The sequence below is a fragment of the Anomalospiza imberbis genome, chromosome 1 (genome assembly GCF_031753505.1).
Source record: "Anomalospiza imberbis isolate Cuckoo-Finch-1a 21T00152 chromosome 1, ASM3175350v1, whole genome shotgun sequence".
NCBI classification, from domain to species: Eukaryota; Metazoa; Chordata; class Aves; order Passeriformes; family Viduidae; genus Anomalospiza; species Anomalospiza imberbis.
In genome coordinates this window covers 126,989,976-127,007,709 of record NC_089681.1, presented here as the reverse complement: position 1 = coordinate 127,007,709, position 17,734 = coordinate 126,989,976, and positions in this window count along the sequence as shown.

Sequence of the window (17,734 nt, the reverse complement as noted above, 5' to 3'; positions counted from 1 at the left end):
TGTTGTGCCTATGATGTGGGTTTATGCTGTTTTTAACTGACTGTCTGGCAAGAGCTATTAGGACGTATTTATTCCTTAAAAGTAAATTAATAATTTAACGTCTTGATGGTAGGATTTATGAAGAAGTTTTATTCCTTAGCTATTTTTGAATTATTAGTGGACATTCTGTTTCTTCTTCTTGAGTACGTATTTGTGAGACACTGACAATGCATGGATGAGTCAGTGGCCAAATTTTCATTGGCTTCTAGGTAAAAATATTGGGCAGTTAATGGAGGAAACATGCCTTTCCCTTCCTGTCATAATCTATTTTATCTTCTACTTTCTATAGCTAATCTAGTAGCAGAGGGAAGGCTGAATCTTCCAGCAGACTGGTTTACCCAAGTGGGACCATGGAGGATCTATGTACCTTTGATGTGGCATGAAAGCTGAATCACTGTGAAACACAGCTCACATTCTAGGGCAAAATAAGTCTCTGTGTGCTATCCTGCTTAACTGTTGATTTTCAGACCTCTTGGAGAGTTTCAAGGTAAATCCCTCCTGCTAGCTAGTGTAGCTGCTGGAGGGTATAGGTGCAGCAGCACAGGTCTTGCTGGGCTTGTTTGATAAACAGGACTGCCTGACCCCTCTCCTGCTGCTGTCCTGGTGCTGGACCAGGCTCGGTGTGCCTGCCTCACAGTGAGCAGTGGTTGTACGAGTTTGAGGCGATATCAGGTGTTTCAACAACCTCATTTACAGGATATATGATCCTGCACAACTGATATGTGTGTCTGGGGAGTTCAGTGTTTAATCTCTGTAACCATTTCAAAGCTAGTACTTGAATTATAAACAAGGAAGAATCCTTTTTTTAATAAAGTGAAGTTTAGTTATTGAGTATTTATCAACTTCTTGTAAGTGCTTATTACCACTGTAAAGCCCCTAATAAGTACTCTGTTGAAACACCACTACTTGCAACAGAACTTCTGTCACTGATGAGCCTTCTGGTTTGTGCTGGTTGTGTTCCTTGAGGGTTGAAGTGAAATCTGTGTTAAACAAATGAACACATTTACCAGTTTTTTCCCCAAAGGTTTCTATTTCTGGTTTTGACTGGAGAAAACACAAGTACAGAATCTGAAACACTGATACATGTTTATCCTGTGAGATAAACAGTAAAACCAATAAAACATAGAGGAATCTAAGATGGAAATTCCCTGTTGGAGTTGTATCAAAGGCAGGATTTTACTTAGCTTTACTGTGGTAGAATAATGTACAGAATCTGTAGCACAGAAAGTCTGGCAGAGCAGACTACTTGAGTACATATTCAAGATATCATGCTGAAGTTACTTTTGATTATTATCCAGTAAATGAAAAGAACTTTTCAAAGCTGAAAATAATCTCTAGTTAATCAAATACTCACTTAAAACTGATTTGAGAACTCCATCCGATTCAATTTATAATGTGAGCACATACTACTGGGTAGTGGGAAAATGGACCTGTCCTAAGTATCAGCTTAAGATGGTATTGTACAGTGCTCCCAGAATGTACCCTCACATACAGTAAGAAGGAAAACTCACTTGGGACTTTTCTTTACAAATTATGAAACTGAGCTACTCTTTGTTTTTTCCTTCTGAGTTAAATTACACCATTCCTGTCCAGTTCAGCTATTCCAAATTAAAAGATGACCTTGGAGAAGAAACTAAGGATATTTTTATGTGTTGTAAGGTTTGTTTTTGTACACTGAAGATGTATTTCAGCCTGCTTTTGTCCTTCTAGTCACAGAATCACCTCAGCTGGAAGTGACTCACAAGGATCATCGAGTCCAGCTCCTGGCTCCTTACAGGACATCCCCAGAAATCACACCATGTGCCCAAGAGTGGTGTCCAAATGCTTCTTGAACTCTGTCAGGCTCGGTGCTGTGATCGCTGCCCTGGAGACCGTTTTCCAGTGCCCAGCTGCCCTCTGGGTGAAGAACCTTTTTCTAATACCCAACCTATATCTCCCTGGCACAGTTTCATGCCAGTCCTTTAGGGCCTCTCACTGGTCACCAGAGAGACTGGCCAGCACAGCACCAGTCATGCTGTTGCTGATTTCACATGGGGCAACTTAGCTCAGACTCTGAGAGGGGAAATCAACACCTTCTCCACAAACAACTCGGATGCCTAATGATGTGTGACAGACACGTGTCTGTGCTGTGGACAGGAGCGTGGCGCACACACGGCTGCACATCTGCAGCCCCTGCCTGCTGCTCACTGGCAGCCCTTGCCCAGGAGACTGGCAGCCAGGGAAGAAAGGGTTTAGGAAGAACTGACTTTACTAAAACATAAGTCTTCCAAGCATCTCTTGTTACTTTAAGGTGCTTTCCTCTGGAGAGCCACTGCTGAGCGCTGATCCCTGACACAGAACTCCAAAGCCACAGCCAAGGACTTGGTGCCAGATACTGACTCAGACTGTGGAGTCCAGTCTTCCTCAGGCTCAAAATTCCCCACTTTGTCCCAGAAAATTCAGTTTGTGCACAGCAGGAGAGAGCGGTCACGGATGTCTGTCAGCTGCCCTGTGCTCAGGAGTGCGGCATTGCCTGCGTGCCTTGTTCACTCTGCATAGCTGTGGCAGGTTCATGGCAGTAACCTGGCTGGGACAATGACTTTGATTTTGGTGCAAATATAGCAATGCAACCCCATATTTTCTAGGGATTTAGTACAGTGTTGCCTTCCTGATCCCACAGTGGTGGAATAGTCAGAGGAAGACTGCTTAGTGTTAACATTTTCCTTTCTCCATTGCTTTCTTTGCCATAGGCAGTTTGTGTTACAGCAGTGTGATTTACTGCATATAAGTCCTACAGAGGTAAATCCAGTACTTCCTACCTGCCCTTCCTAAGCCCCTGCCTCACACCCCAGATCTCAGGAAAGCTTTTGGGTCTAATTTGGCCTATGCTACTCACCCCAGTAGCCTGCTTTCAAAACTGCAATGAACAAGTAAGTTAGAAAATATTTTAATCTCTTGCCACTCTCCCAAGCCTCAGGTGAGACTATAGGATTGGAATTGTAAAACTGAGGAAGGGAAACATTTTTCATTGTTGCTATGGAGACTGGAGTTTATGCAGCAATGATTTTTTCTGTTTTCTCTCCCCTTTATCTTAGGCCAAAAAAAAAAAAAAAAAGAGAAAAGGAATATGAAAATATCACAGACAAAACCTCTGGGACATGAGATTACAATTTGACCTCTCAACAGTATTGCAAAGAAAAACAAAGATGACAGGAATAAGAAGAAAAAAGTCTTTGGGTGTCCAGACAGTCTCTTTCTGTAGAAAAGGAACTAGGAGGAAGTTAGAAAAGGAACTAGGACCACAGTGAACGTAAGAGCAACCACTGGTTGCAGATTCTTTGGAGGATCCAGTGTTCCCTATCCAGAGCCACTGCTCCAGCCCTGCAGTTCATGCAGCCTGGTCATGGCCAGATGCTAAGAGATCAACATAACACTTTTAACAATAAGACCTACCCACATTTTATCTGTCATATGCATCTTTCAACAACAGCGATCTGGGACTTTACCTCCTCCTAAATGGCTATGGATGTGTTCTTCCCTTGCTAGTCCATCACCTGAAGGAAAATCTGCTGTGGGAACTCTATGGCAGCATAGAAGGGAACAAACATATACCTGTTCCTTGTGAGCACATGATCAGTAAGGGTATGATGACAGTACATGAAGTCTGTACCAGGCTCTACTGGAGATCAAAACATGAAGTGTGTCTGATCACATTGCTGCAGTAAATAGACTATTTCCAGTATTTGAAAACAGCTCTGAAGTTTCAAAAAATGACACATTCTAAGCATAATAAATTGCCCTTAAAAAACCCCTAACATATCTGTACAAAAAAGTGGGACTCTGCCAGACTAAAGGTATTTTGGTGTTGCAGGATTTAAGCCCTGGACTGGAGACAAAACTCATCCCTGACACAGTGATCAAACAGGTTTCAGAGCATTATGGAGAAATACTGTTTTTTGGTTTATGAGCACTGAACTCCTGTGCTGAAGGAGCAAAGAAAGTGTCCATATGGCCCCATCCCTGACCACTCAGATCCCTCAGCAGCCTCTTCTGGTTGTCATGACTGGGAACATAACTGCATTCTTGTGCTTTTCCACAGTGATGCATGTGTCAGTCCTGAAACAGCAGCCCAACAAGTGGAAATGCTGCAGGACAAGTGATTTAGGTGGAATTAGCTTCTCCATTTTCTCTTCTTTTTCACTGTTCAGCTCTGCAAAGCTGCAGCTGGCTCCCAGAGCAAGAAGTGTTTCTCCTGGCTGTTCCTAAACGTCTGTATTGCCTCTAATTAAGAACAGCCAGGCAGAGGGTGTACAGATGTCTGTGCTGACTGACAGTTATTGAAAGACTGGATAATGGCTTTCAGTGTTAAGAAAACTCCCAGAAATGAGATGACAGGGGACATGTTGTAGGAATTTACTAGTTTGATCCCTTATGTTGGACTGTTGTAGGAATTCTACGGCATATCAAACCAAAAGCTCACCAAAATCTATATAATAAGTCTAAAAAAGCAAGGAATATTGACCTGAATGCCAAGGGGATAATGCCTTGAGAGGCTACCTAGAACAGAGGCTAGACAGTGTTAAAGTAGGTATTTATTAAGAAGGCCTTCAAAGGATACACCTTGGGCATGACAAAAGCCTGGGTGAGGCTACACCCAGGATGGATGATGGATCACACATTTTCACACTTTTATAAGTTCTGGTCTATTTACATATTGGGGTTAATCGTCCAATTACAGCTTCAAGTTATGAAGTCCCATCCTCCTGGGTTGCTCTCCTCAATTTGCTGTTGTTTATACATTTTGTGCCTGGAGCTGCAACAATGTCCTTGGTTCTCAGGCTGGAAAAGGATTATTTTGTCTGAACTGTGAAGAGAACTTGCTAACACATTATATGAAGTTCAGAGTTATATACTAATGCAAGACAGAATCTGGAAAATATGAAAACTAAAACTTAAGGCATCAGGGGTGCTTGGAGCCAGAGGCAACCCTGTAAAAGGTATTCCAATGATACGGACATCCTACAATGTGCATGTTATTTTGAAACAATTTTTCAGCAAGTTTACAGGCCAAAATATGATTCCACTCATCTCAAAAGCTGGATAAATTTAAAAGTTGATGTAAAAATCAGCTTCAAAGGGAGAGTAAATTAGCTCCTGAGAAAACATCTAAAGAACTGGAAAGGGGGCCTGGGGGATTGTTCTAACTCAAGAGTGTCTTCAAATGCAAAGTGCAAGTTAAGAAACTGATTCTAGCTTGAAGACAGTTCTTGCCTGGTTGGACTTGATGATCTTGGAGGTTTTTTCCAACCTTAATGGTTCTATGATTCTGTTCTTTATTTTGTTCAGTTTAGTTCAATTCTTTATTACCATAAGAACTACATGATGAGTTAAAATTTGGAGCTATTTCTTTTCAAGTTCGGGAATAAATACAAAAACTGATAGCAAGGGTTCTTAACACCTGTATAAAAAGTTCCTATAAGTAACTAAGACTTGAGAAATTTGAAAATGCCTGGGCTATACTACACAAAACAATGAAAAAAGCTTAGAAAATTAATAATGTTATTAATTACTCCTGAACAAAATATGTATAATGAGATACCTGTGAAGCTCTTCATATTACATAAACCTTATGTATGATTTATAATTACTTCTGGGTCTCATCGTTATCACAAAACCCCTTCTATTATAACTAACTGATCACTGTGTAATTAGTGATGGAATAGTCATTTATAAGAGCAAAAGTTTGTTCCCTGCACAAAGGTAGCCGGGGAAAAGCAATTAACATGAAATATCAATGCTACCTGTGGGATTAAATTGATGTTTTCCAATAGCAGCAATCCTTAACAACTTGTTGCTGTAGCGTGGATGTTTCAGAAATGTGAGGCATGATATACAGCAATGATTAAGTTAAACCACACTCTGTCTTTCATTTGGTTACCCTCTAAATCAGGTAAACACTGGGTGCCACATCCTCTGGGATGCAAAGCAGTATTTATGCTAGTGGGAGCCAGGGAATGTCCTCCTATGGAAAGGGGGAACCCATTCCCCATGGTCCCTGCCTCTTCCCCAGGCACTGTGAGCAGCTTCAGGGGACGCAGGGCTGCCACCTCCATCCCCTCCATGGTGAGGATGGGCTCTTCTGACACAGCTCAGCAAACCTCTGAGGGAAATCCTGACATTATGTTGCCCTCTGCTCTCACGCAGCAGGCTGAGTTTTGGACTGCAAAGTTTACACTTCTTCCCTTGTGGGGAAACAGAATGGATGAAACCAAAAATTGCATCAAACCAAATCTGGTCCTAGCTGTGTTTGTTCTTACTGTATTTTTTCCAGTCCTGAGGAGGTATTTCTTGACCAGAATGGTTTGCTTTTCAACTGAGAAATGGATAGCCTGGCTTCGAAAAAAGACTTCTTATATCTTCCCCTTTGCAGGTAAGAAAATCTGCTCGAGGTTTGCAAACCTGGCTAAGATTATTGAAATGGATGCTATTTTACTGAAACATCAGAAGCTTTGGGGAGCTCAGGACCCACTGCACTGGCCTCTGCAATAGAGGTCTCCTCTGTGCAAATGAGCTGGGGCTTCTGTCGTCATTCCAAGGGACCTGTGTGGATTTTGTGAATTAATTTTAACATACCACAGAGGGAATTAGGAGGGAATATTTGTACCATCTGTCATGGACTGCAAGTGAGCCTTTCTAGAAATTACTCAGATGCTTTGGTGTGGACAGGCTGCTTAGATGTGTTTTTTAGCCTCAGCCTCAGGTCACTGCATAGCACCTGGAAAACCAACATTTTAAAGAGCATGGCCTTAAAATTCCATGTCTTTAAATAAAAGAATTAACTTTCAAATAAACGTTGGCAATAAACCCCAAAATAGGCTGCATGTTTTTTTTTTGTTTTTTTTTTTTGTTTTTTTTTTTTTTTTAAGAAATGATTCTCACCTCCTGTGCCAAGTACCAAGTATGCAGCAACATCTGCTGCATAAAAAGCACATCTGCTCAGCAGGGGAGAGGGGGCAGCCACAGAGGTCACTTTTGGAGGGCATGGTGAGGGGTGGGGATAAGCAGATGTAAGAGGCTGTGGAGGGTGTGAAGCTCTCGGTACAGCTGCTCTCTGAGCCTTGTGCTGCACATACCACTGCCCTGCCCTGTGCTATCCCTGGTCAGCCTCATTCAGCATGGAGAAGAAGGCTTCTCAAGCCCCACGAATGCAACTGGTTGCTAGACTTAGTCTCTGTCATAAATATGAAGAGTTTTTTCTACTCTTTCTGACATTCTGCCCAGATTGCATGCTGTGAAAATCCAGAGCTGTCATGGAGGCTTGACATGCTGGTGAACACCTTGTCCAAGCAAGATTTTTGGTGTATTTTCTTCCCAACAGATGGGACAGGCTGCTCTTCCTAGGCTTTGGACCACAGAGCTTCCTAGGCCTTTGGTGTGCACTGTGCTTCCATGGTGCTTGGGAGCAGGGTATGGAACAATTTATAGTACTTGGCATATTTCTATGAACTATTTATAGAGGCACTATATTCCAGTGAATTTTATTGCTGGCTCATGCAATTCAGATGATAAAAATGCCCTTCCTAAAAATGCCCTTTCTATTCCTTCAGCACTGTAGGAATAAGATTTACAGCTGGCAGTGTCATTGACTAGCTGGAATCCAGAACAAGGACAAGCACCATTCCTCCAGTAAGCCCCAGATCCAGGGGAGACGGTGACAAGGTTCACCTGGGTCTGTGGAGCCAGGCTCCTGCTGCTTGTGTTAGAGAAGGAGATTTGTCAGCATCTTGTCCTGAGAACCAGCCTGAGTTTCCAGTCAGAGCAGCACAGGTTGTGATTGAGGAGCAGCACTGCTCATTGATCATTGCTCACCCTCACACAGCTGCAGATGAATTCACAGTCTCAGGTCCTCTGCTGGGAGATAGAAATTGCAATGATCCATAATGTCTGTCTAGAGGCAAGAACAGTTTCTCATTCGGTTAAGGGGAACCTTTCCATTCCCTGAGCACATGCATAAATGTTGGTGCAGAATAAAACCCACCATGAATGAGTTTTCATCAAAAGCAGAAGTGAGTTATGAAATTGTGTTCAATATAGTGGTGATTTTCTTTTTCCACTGCAGGACAGACTCCAAGGGATGCAAGACAGAAAAGCTTGAAATTAAAGTCTTCCTTTTCCATGGAGATTTTATTCTAGTTCTTCCTTTGTACTCCCTTATTTTCCTTCTTGAAAGTAACTTGTCTCACCAGAGTCTCTGGCCCTGGCAGCCCCATCCTACAAGAAAAGGAGGTGGTGGCAGGTCAGTCTCCTTCCTGCTGCTCAGCCCTGCCATACCCTGCTCCCAGGACACAGTTCTGGGGCACAGCTGACTTTGGGGGACATACTGGATTAAGAGAGACAAGAGCCAAGAGTGGCAAGCATCGATTTAATTTTTTTTATATTTTCTGCTTTTTTTTCCCTGAGATGTTTTATTTCAGGGTAAAAGTGGAGTAAGGGATTAGATAAAGAAGTACTGAATGAAGAGGGCTTGGATCAGTGGCGATGAAGGAAAAAAAGGGCCGGAAAAATAAAACACATACTTTGTCACAGGACTTCCACGCCCACTTTGAATCCAGCAGGCTGCTAGATCCACCAGAGACCACGATACTCCAGGCCATTGGGTTATCAGGGAGCAAAGCTGTCTTTTTGCAGGAAAGCCACCTTCTGTGTTGCCATTGTCCTGCTTCGGAGTGTAAGTTCAGCCTTGGTGAAACCAAACACTCAGTAGCTGAACTAGTTTTCTGCATTTCAAACTTGCAGACTGGGAAACATCACCATTTTTGCCCCTCCATGCTCATGTGAGTTTTCTCAGCTGTTAGCAGGATGAACTCCTAAGTGATATTTCCAGTAAGAAGGCTATTTAGAAACAAATGTGCAATAATTTCAGGAGCATCCTTATTTTAATGTAGCCTTATATGAATTTGTCTTCAAATCCTTTGGATGGCTAATTCCTCATTGCACATGATGATTCATCATTAAAATAATAATCATTTTATTGGCTGCATAGCATTTAATCTTTTGGCAAATAAAGAAGTGATTGAAACTTGCTCTTATCACACCAGAACAAGTTTGTTCAGAAGAAGAAAATAATTATGTTATTTTTGTACAAATTGGTATAATGAGCTGTCTCTGTGCTATTATATCTGAGCATTAACTGAGTCTATTATGCAGGATAATACTCTGAATAATTATTACTTATCTGCGTGTACATACACTGAATAATAAAATAATTAGACTTTTTAAAACAGAGTATAGAAAAGATTCCATTTACCGTAATTCTGACTTTCTGATTATAAGGTTGGAATAAAAAATGTGATATTTCATCAGTGTGTCAAGCTACTAAATGCTGGATTTGTAGAAATCAGTGCAGGCTTTTGCGTAAGTCAGTCTAGACTGAGCAGAGATTTACATAAGGATGTGAAGGATCTGGGCTGCTGAAATTCAGAGATGGCTGAAGCCTGCTGAGCACAGCAAGCTCTTTGCAAGAGCAGTGCTCCTGCTGCATGAAACTGTGCTTTGGTGCAGGCTTGCAGCGTCTGCACATCTGGAGCACAGGAGGAGCTGTGCCCCTGCAGCTGTGGAGGCTCGTCTCTTCTCTGGACGGAGGCTGCTCCTTTCCCACTCAGCTGGCCAAATTCTTCATGAGGTGGAGTGAGCACAATCTGCCTGGCAGCTCAGGCTGGTGTTTTGTGCAGGGCTGACCCAGCCATTGCATCTCAGAAAAGTTGTCTGGGCTCTTGGGCAGTATGAACACACTGGATTCTCCTGAATTAATGCATTTCTATGGAATGTTACCTAGGGAGCCATCACATGCTCAGACTGCCAGAGTCTTCTGTCTGTCTGATGGGGCAGCTTCTGCTTCACATGTGTGCTGGGAAGACAAAAGTAATTATAATGTTAAAAATGGTGGTGTCTTGCTGTACAAAAAGGTAAAATGCTCTCAGCCCCATTTTTTTTTTTTTTGACATATCTGAAAGACACCTGTCCTTCAGAAACGGAATCATAGAATCACAGAATAGTTTAGGTTGGAAAAGACCTTAAAGACCACGCCTGTACATCCATTAAATACTCACAGGGATGGTGACTCCACCCCTTCTCTGGTCAGGCTGTTCCAGTGCTTAGCACTTTCCATGAAGAAATTTTTCATAATATCTCATCTAAACCTCCCTTGACGGAACCTGAGGCCATTTCCTCTCATCCTGTTGCTTGTTACTCGAGAGAAAAGATTGACCTCCACCTCACTACAACGTCCTTTCAAGCAGTTGTAGAGAGCGACAAGGTGTCCCCAAGGACATCCCTGCTCTCCCCAGGAGAGGGGTGGGAAGCCTGGATGCAACCCCCGATGGCTGCCCGCAGGGAGCAGGATCTTTAGGGTGGTGTAAGGCAGACCTCTGTGGCCTCAAAAGGCTCTTCAGAGCCAGGAGACAAACAAACATACACTTAGGGATTAGCTTTTAATGCAATTGCAAAAGCAGACAGATCCCAGGGATCATCAAAACCTTTTTATTGTACTGGTCCAAATTGAATGGAATCAATGGGAGATGGCTACTGCAGAGAACAGTGTTAAAATGTTGTGGTGGGGAGATAAGTGGTGCTTTGAGCTTCCCATTTTTGGATGTTGCTCATTATTTTCGAAAGTTGCATTTCTGTATATCATGCACCCAATTCTCTCACCTTCAGTCACAGTTCATGAGCAGGCTGGCCTTGCCAGGATGCTTGTGTGCTCATTCTTGGCCTGGGATTGAATTTGCTTCATTTGCCATCTCAAGAGCATGACCTTCTGACTTGCACATATGCTGCACAGTGGTCCTGAGGAATGGCAGTGGGTGTTAACCATTTTTTGATGGCTAACTGTTTAAGGGGAATTTGCTTGGCTGCTTGTTTTTTCAGGACACCTCAGGAATAACTGAACTGTGTCAGATAATGAAGAGAAACCAATTCATCTCCTACTCTTTTGCAAATCCCAGACACTGGGTTAATCACAAAAATGATTAGCAATTCGAAACAGACTGGTGGAACATTTTAATTCTGTTTGTTGAGAACTGTAATCATAATTGATTTACATTTCTCTGCAATAAGTTAATTTGAGAGAGTGCTCCCATTGTGAATAATATCAGATTCAAGGCTATATGGCTTACAAATCTCAGTGGCTCCACTGGAGAAAATACAGATCACTCCTTGATGCAAAGGATGAAAAGAATAAAGACTAATGACTGGTAAATGTTGGCTTCCTGTAAACAGAAAATTACCAAATCTGATAAATGCAATACATTAGCACTATTACACGAGAAGCAACATGCTCTCCATTATCCCTGATAAGTTAATGGATCAGTGCTGAAATTTAAAAAAAGATATTAAGGAGAATCTTTGGATGCAAAGTCTCCACCATCCAGAGTAGTTTTGGATTTTAAAAAAATTGTTTCCTGGAAATACTACAATTAACTGAAGGTATGATGTATGAAACATTTTTCCATCACAAAATGGAGATTGGCTGAAGAAGAAGTTCCCTACAGAAGGACATCCCTTGAGATGGAATCTTTTGCTGTAATTGTGGTGAGTCAGAGAGAGGGAGGGAGTGGGCTGAACATGGAAATGCAGCAGACCCAGATTCAAACACTCCTGCTGATGCTGCAAATGTTAATCTTAACTGGCTTGTCTAAAGACTATCTAATGTGGGGTGTTTTTTTTTTTTTGGTGGTGGTGGTGTTTTTTTTGTTTTGTTTTTTTTTTTTTTTAACTTTTCTGTTTCCAGAAAAAACCTTGTCATTTCTGCATGGAATCAGATCTTATGTGATTTTTTTTTGTCTGAATGAAACAGAATTCTTATATCCTGGAGAGCTCTGTAGTCCTCCCAACAGGCAGGAGAAACACAGAAACTGTGAAAAATTCCTTGCATACTATTGTTACCTCCTGTTTCTACAGCAAAGTGAAACAAATCAGAAACTAGAAAGGTTCAGTATTCAGTTTAATCAAAAAGTCACTAAAAATTCCATAACTAGTAAAAAAAACCCCAAAAAACCAAACCAAAACAAAAAAAAACCCCAAGCCCTGAGCCCTGCAACAAATGGGGACAAAAGCCCCTTACCAGCATGATGAAGGCAATTGGGTGAAAAGAGCAAGAGAGAAGGCCTTAGTCACATGAAATGAAGTTTATTTAAATAATGCCTTAAAGCATTTCAGTGAATATTAGTAACTGCCAATATGGAAAAGTTTCCATCTAACACAGCCTAATCACAGTGACAGGCAAAATAATTGCCCTTAATGTGATTAATGAAGGTCAAGGTTTGCTGTGTATTTTTGTAAGCATGGCTTGCATTAATCTCACAGATGTTGCAAATGCCTCTGCCCTTGCCAACACTCATTTTCAAGCTCCTTGTTGTTGGCACAGCTTCCCCAGAAGCTGGGCTGGAGCACTGAGCCTTGCTCACCTGTCCAGGTGAACTCCTTCAGTGCAGGATGCTTGGGCTCCCGAGCTTGTCTTGTTAGGGAAGAAACTTTGTTGTCACCTCTTGGTAAAACATATGAGGGAGGATCTTTTTAGCAGCAAAATTTGAAAATATTTTAATGTTTTATACCAGCTTCTTGTAAGTAGCACTGCAAAAGCAGCTCACGTGCATATACACATTATATATCCCAAGTAATCCTAACCCTTTCAGAGTTCAAATTTACATCCAAGTCCCTTTGCTAGCAACTAAAGTAAAAAAAATAATTTTTATGAGGTTATTATGGAGGTGCAATTAACTATCACTGTAAACCTGAGTGTTTCTGGTCTCTGAAAAGAAAGAAAATAATAATTTTCAAATGGATCTAAAAATTCTGCTGCATCACTAGAAAAAACAGGCTAGATGTCTTCTGCCCCATCCAGTGAATTTTAGGGATGCCACTGTGGAAGCTACTGTGCTGTTAGGATGCGAAGGACAGAAGGTGCTGCGATAGGTGCTTGAAGAGTGGACAGGTGTCTTACCTCCTTCTCCTCTGTCAAAGCTCCAGTGAGAAGGATGATAAGATCTCCAAATGTCAGTCTTTCCAGACATGGAAAACACTATTTACTTCTTAGGTCAGGGGTCCTGGCCAAGACACCCAGAAAAACCCAAATGTGGGCTGTCATGAGAAGTGAATGAATATTAGAAGTCTGCTGGGAAATGCAGTTAACATTCATGAAGTGCTAACATTTTGTTAAGTCACAATAGAAGCAGAAGAGGACCTTGTGCTGTGAAAATGAACCCAAAGTCAGTAGTGTCTGACTGTTAATCTCAGAGTTAGATGGGGTGCAGATGTTAGTGGCAAGGACTTGTCCAATATTGTTGTCCTGAGACAGAAACAGACCCCATCCTTTCCCATTTCTTACCAATTTCCTCTGATTTGTTTTGAAACCTGAGTTTCTCAGAGAGATAAGAATGATTGTCTCAAACTATTATAGATTTACAGGATCCAGTCTGGTTCAAATTAGCTAGAGGAGGTTCTCCATAGGTGCAGGCATGAGTGGGTTATATTTCATCCTGTTTTTCTTGCTGTGAGTTTAATGGCACATGATCTTTATGAAACATTCCCCAGTCTTTAAAAGCATGGTGTTTTCCCTATTTCAATCTCATTTTGCAAATCTGCTTTACTCGTGAAATATATGACAATATATGTATAACATATATATGGTCTGAATAGGTCCCTGGTAACCTGTGTTTCAGATGAGGGACACAGATTTGACCTAATTTCCATTGTGAAACCCTGTTATGCTCTTGAAAAACATGATCCTGATTTTGTAATGATTGGCTCACTTAGAAACAGGTTTACAGCCCTTTGCTTTGTTTTACAGCCCCAAGATCCCCTTGTTTTTTCATATATGAGCAATTTTTTGTTGCACCTGATGGCTCTTGGAGCACACTGCACAGGGAGCTGCTGGCTCATCTCCTCTTAAGCTGTGCGAACCAGAAGCTGCTGGTTTGCAATGAAGTACTGCAGAAGTGTCCTGGTTCATGGATGGGCTCGCTAAACCTCACGTTGCGTTCCCTAGGAATAGGCAAATTCATCTTGCTACAGAGATGGGTCCAGCACAACTCATTCATCAGTGCTTTCTGATAGGACAATATTTCATTGACAGAAAAGAAAAAACATTTTTTAAATGGTCCTTCACAGGATGAGCTGTTGCCCCAGGCTATTCATCATAGTGATTCATTGCAATTTCATTTCTTTTGGGAAGTGTTCTCACTTCTTCTCTAGGCCACCGTGCACCTGTATCTTGTCAGCTTGCATGGACTGACTTGCTCCATGGGGAACCTGGTGTCAGTAGGATACTGAAATGTATAAAAATGTGGAATTATTGGTTAATTTCCTCCCCAAATTTCACATGAATTGCTCAGACAGATGACTGTACGTGTTGTGTTTTGTTAATCAGTTTCTTATAAATATTCCAGTTTTTAATGGCTGAAACCACTGTGTTGACTCATGCTTGGTTCAAGAGCAGCTCTGAAGGATGCTGGCTGTCATAACACTAAGAATTTGAACCTATGCCTCAGAAATTCTGGAAATCTGTTGGTTAAGTAGGTGTCATATTTGTGGTTACTATAGCTTTTCAATATCCATCAGCATATGTTCTCTCTAAACCAGCTGTAAATGCACAAAGAATTTGGAAAAAAAAAGCTGAAATATCTGTCCTGTCATCCTCTCCTCTATTCTTTTATCATTAAATTACCCTGTGTAAACTCAGCCTTGAAAATTAGCTTGCACAGAGAAGTGCTGAGGGACAGCCATGTCCTGGGACTGAAGGTGTGCCCAAGAAGCTGCTGGGAGCGCCAGTGCAAGCACCCAGAGCTTGAAGGGAGCCTTGGACAGACAGAAGAAGCCCCATCTCCAAGCTCACCACGTCACTGCTTCTGTGTCTCAGCCAGCTCATGGTGGGGGTCCCACAAAACACAGAGTTCCATGGATTAATATGGCTTGGGTATATGTGGGAGTGCCTGAGCACAAGGAGGGAATTTCACGCTGCCTTTATTGTCACAGCTGTGACCGTAGAGGTCCCGAGAGGAGTATGCAACTCAGGTTCCAGGCACAGGTCTCTCTCCCGGTGGTCTGGAAGAAAGCAGGATCAGAGTGACTCACACATGGTGTCATCAGAGTCCTTGTGACACTGCTGGTGTGCTTCTTTTCTTCTCCTCAACCTGACACACCAAGGCTGCAGGCTTGCCACACTGCATTTTGTAGCTGGGATATAGGTGGGTGAAGGGGGGAAGTCTACTGAGCATTCAGGCTGATGCAGAGGCAGTGAGGTGAGAGATACTGTGGTGTACCTGGGTCTGGAGAAAAGGGGTATTGTTACTCTAAAATCAGTACCATGAAATAAAGCTGAAAGATAAATGTACACAGTGGAACTTCCTCATAGCAAAGTCTCGTATTGAGGGACCTCATCTGTCAGCAAGGAATTCCTTCTTTATATCTAGTGTAAGCCATCTCTCTTTCAGTTTGAAGCCATTCCCTCTTGTCACATCACTATATGTCCTTGTAAGAAGTCCCTCTCCAGCTTTCTTATAAGCCCTCTTTAAGGACTGAAATGTTCCTCAAAGCCTTCTCTTTTTCAGGCTGAACAGCTCCAGCTCTCCTTCACAGTCTCCTTCACAGTCTCCTTCACAGGAGAGGTGCTCCAGTCCTGTGATCTACTTAGTGGCCTCCCCTGGACTCATTCCAACAGGTCCATGTCTTTCTCCTTTGGGCAGCCCCAGATCTGGACGCAGTACTCCAGGTGAGGTCTCATTAGAGCAGAGTAGAGGGGCAGGTTTGTGAAAAGTACAAGTGCAGAAGCAGAACACAGGCTAAAGGCTGCTGGTTTGCAGAGGAGAATTGTGCAGGTTATGCACTGGGGGTGTTTGTAGCCTTAACTTCATACTTCATACTTTCCTGGCATCAAGATTATCATGTAGGGTTTAACAATGAGGGAAAAAGGATACCAAAATGAGCTAAAAGAGTCATTAACAGATTCACACACTGTTTTAAAAGGTAACACAAAACTCCTTAAAGTGTTCATTACACAGTCAGGTTTGACATTTCTGATGTTGTGTTTGATGAGCATGACTGGGCTGGAATGAACAAGTCAGGTCTGCTTTGGGCTATGGTGGATCAGTTTTCTGCATCTCTTTTAATTTGTTCCTGAATTTTGCACTTTAAATGTTTTCTGTTTTGTTATAGAACAGTTTTTAAGTATTCTGCTGAAGAATCTGACATTTATTGTAAAAGTTCTGGGTTTCTCTTTCACAAAAACAGCATAAAGCTAACTAAACTTGCACAAAATGCCTTCAAAGATAGTAATTCCCCTGTTAATGAAGCTCCCAAGGACTTGAAGCTGCAGAAAACAGTGAAGCTGCTGATGGCAGTAGAGATAGTCATGGCTTTTCTGCCATTGCTCGTGGCTTGAAATTACTGCAGTTACTGTAATATGCATTTATGGAATTCTACAAGGAAAAACTCACTAAGCTACAGGGCAAGTTTGGGTCTTCTCTTATAATCCAGATATACGAGGATTTTGGAAGGAATGCTGTTATTGTGGTAGAATGCTTCGTTTTTTAAGAAATAAAAACATAGAAACATTCAGATAATTTATTTCTGCTCCCTCTTTTTCTGACTGGAATTACTTCAGTGCAAACTTTGGTCAGCAGGATATGTAAGCATGGTCACCTCCATGTAAGCATGCTGTAGCAAGAGGTGTAAAAATCCCAGCCCAGAGAAACAAGGCAGAAGGAGCCTTGAAGTCATTTTGTTTTCTGTACTCATCTCCTGTGGCTGGGAAAGTGGGGTCAGAGAAAGGATACTGGATTTTGGCCATGACTTATTTATTTCAGTCTTCACTCAGGGTGGTTCAACCTTTCCCTGGGGGATACTAGTTGTGGATACTCTGATTTATATTTTTACATCATGGCAAGGAATATACAACAAAAATATGTGGACTGGTTATGCATTCACTTGGATATGCCAGTACACTGATTTTATAGTATCTTCCAAACTATCCTCAAAGTTGTCTGTGTACTTTTTTTTTTTTTTTTTTTTTTTTTTTTTTTTTTTTTTTTTAATAAGGATATCGCTTGTTGAGATTTTTATTGTTATAGTGAGCTTTTACTGCCAGGAGATTTTATTTTGGTGATACATCTCATCCTTGTCATCAAGTGTGCTATGGTAGCAGTTCTATCCAGACATCCTACACAGTGAGCCACAGCCAGTGGTGAAAGAAAACAGCATTTCAGTATATTTAGTGTTACTTTGAGAGAGTGTCTTGGGGAGGATGTCATTAATGAGGTCCACAGTCTTTACAAATATATATTTGTGTTCTGGATTTCATCCGATTCAGGGGAGACATTCACTATCAGTGAGTATCAGAGTTTCATCAGACTTAAAACTACAATTCTTCATATTTTCAAGCTTCCCAATCAAGGCACTTCATCTACAGGAGTTCTCACATACGCACATTCAACTTTCTAGTACTTTGTAATTTAAATAATTTAATAAGATAAATTTCACTTTGACTTATAGAAAGAATATTCCTAGGCATGTTTGGATCTGTAATTTTGGCTATCAAACCCCAGAACAAGGGGGAAGATGTTTTCTGCAGAAGAATATTTACATATCTATCCATGCTATATATTCTAGAGCTTTCACAGCTGCATAACTTCCAAGGGGAAAAGGGAGACCTCAAATTACCAAA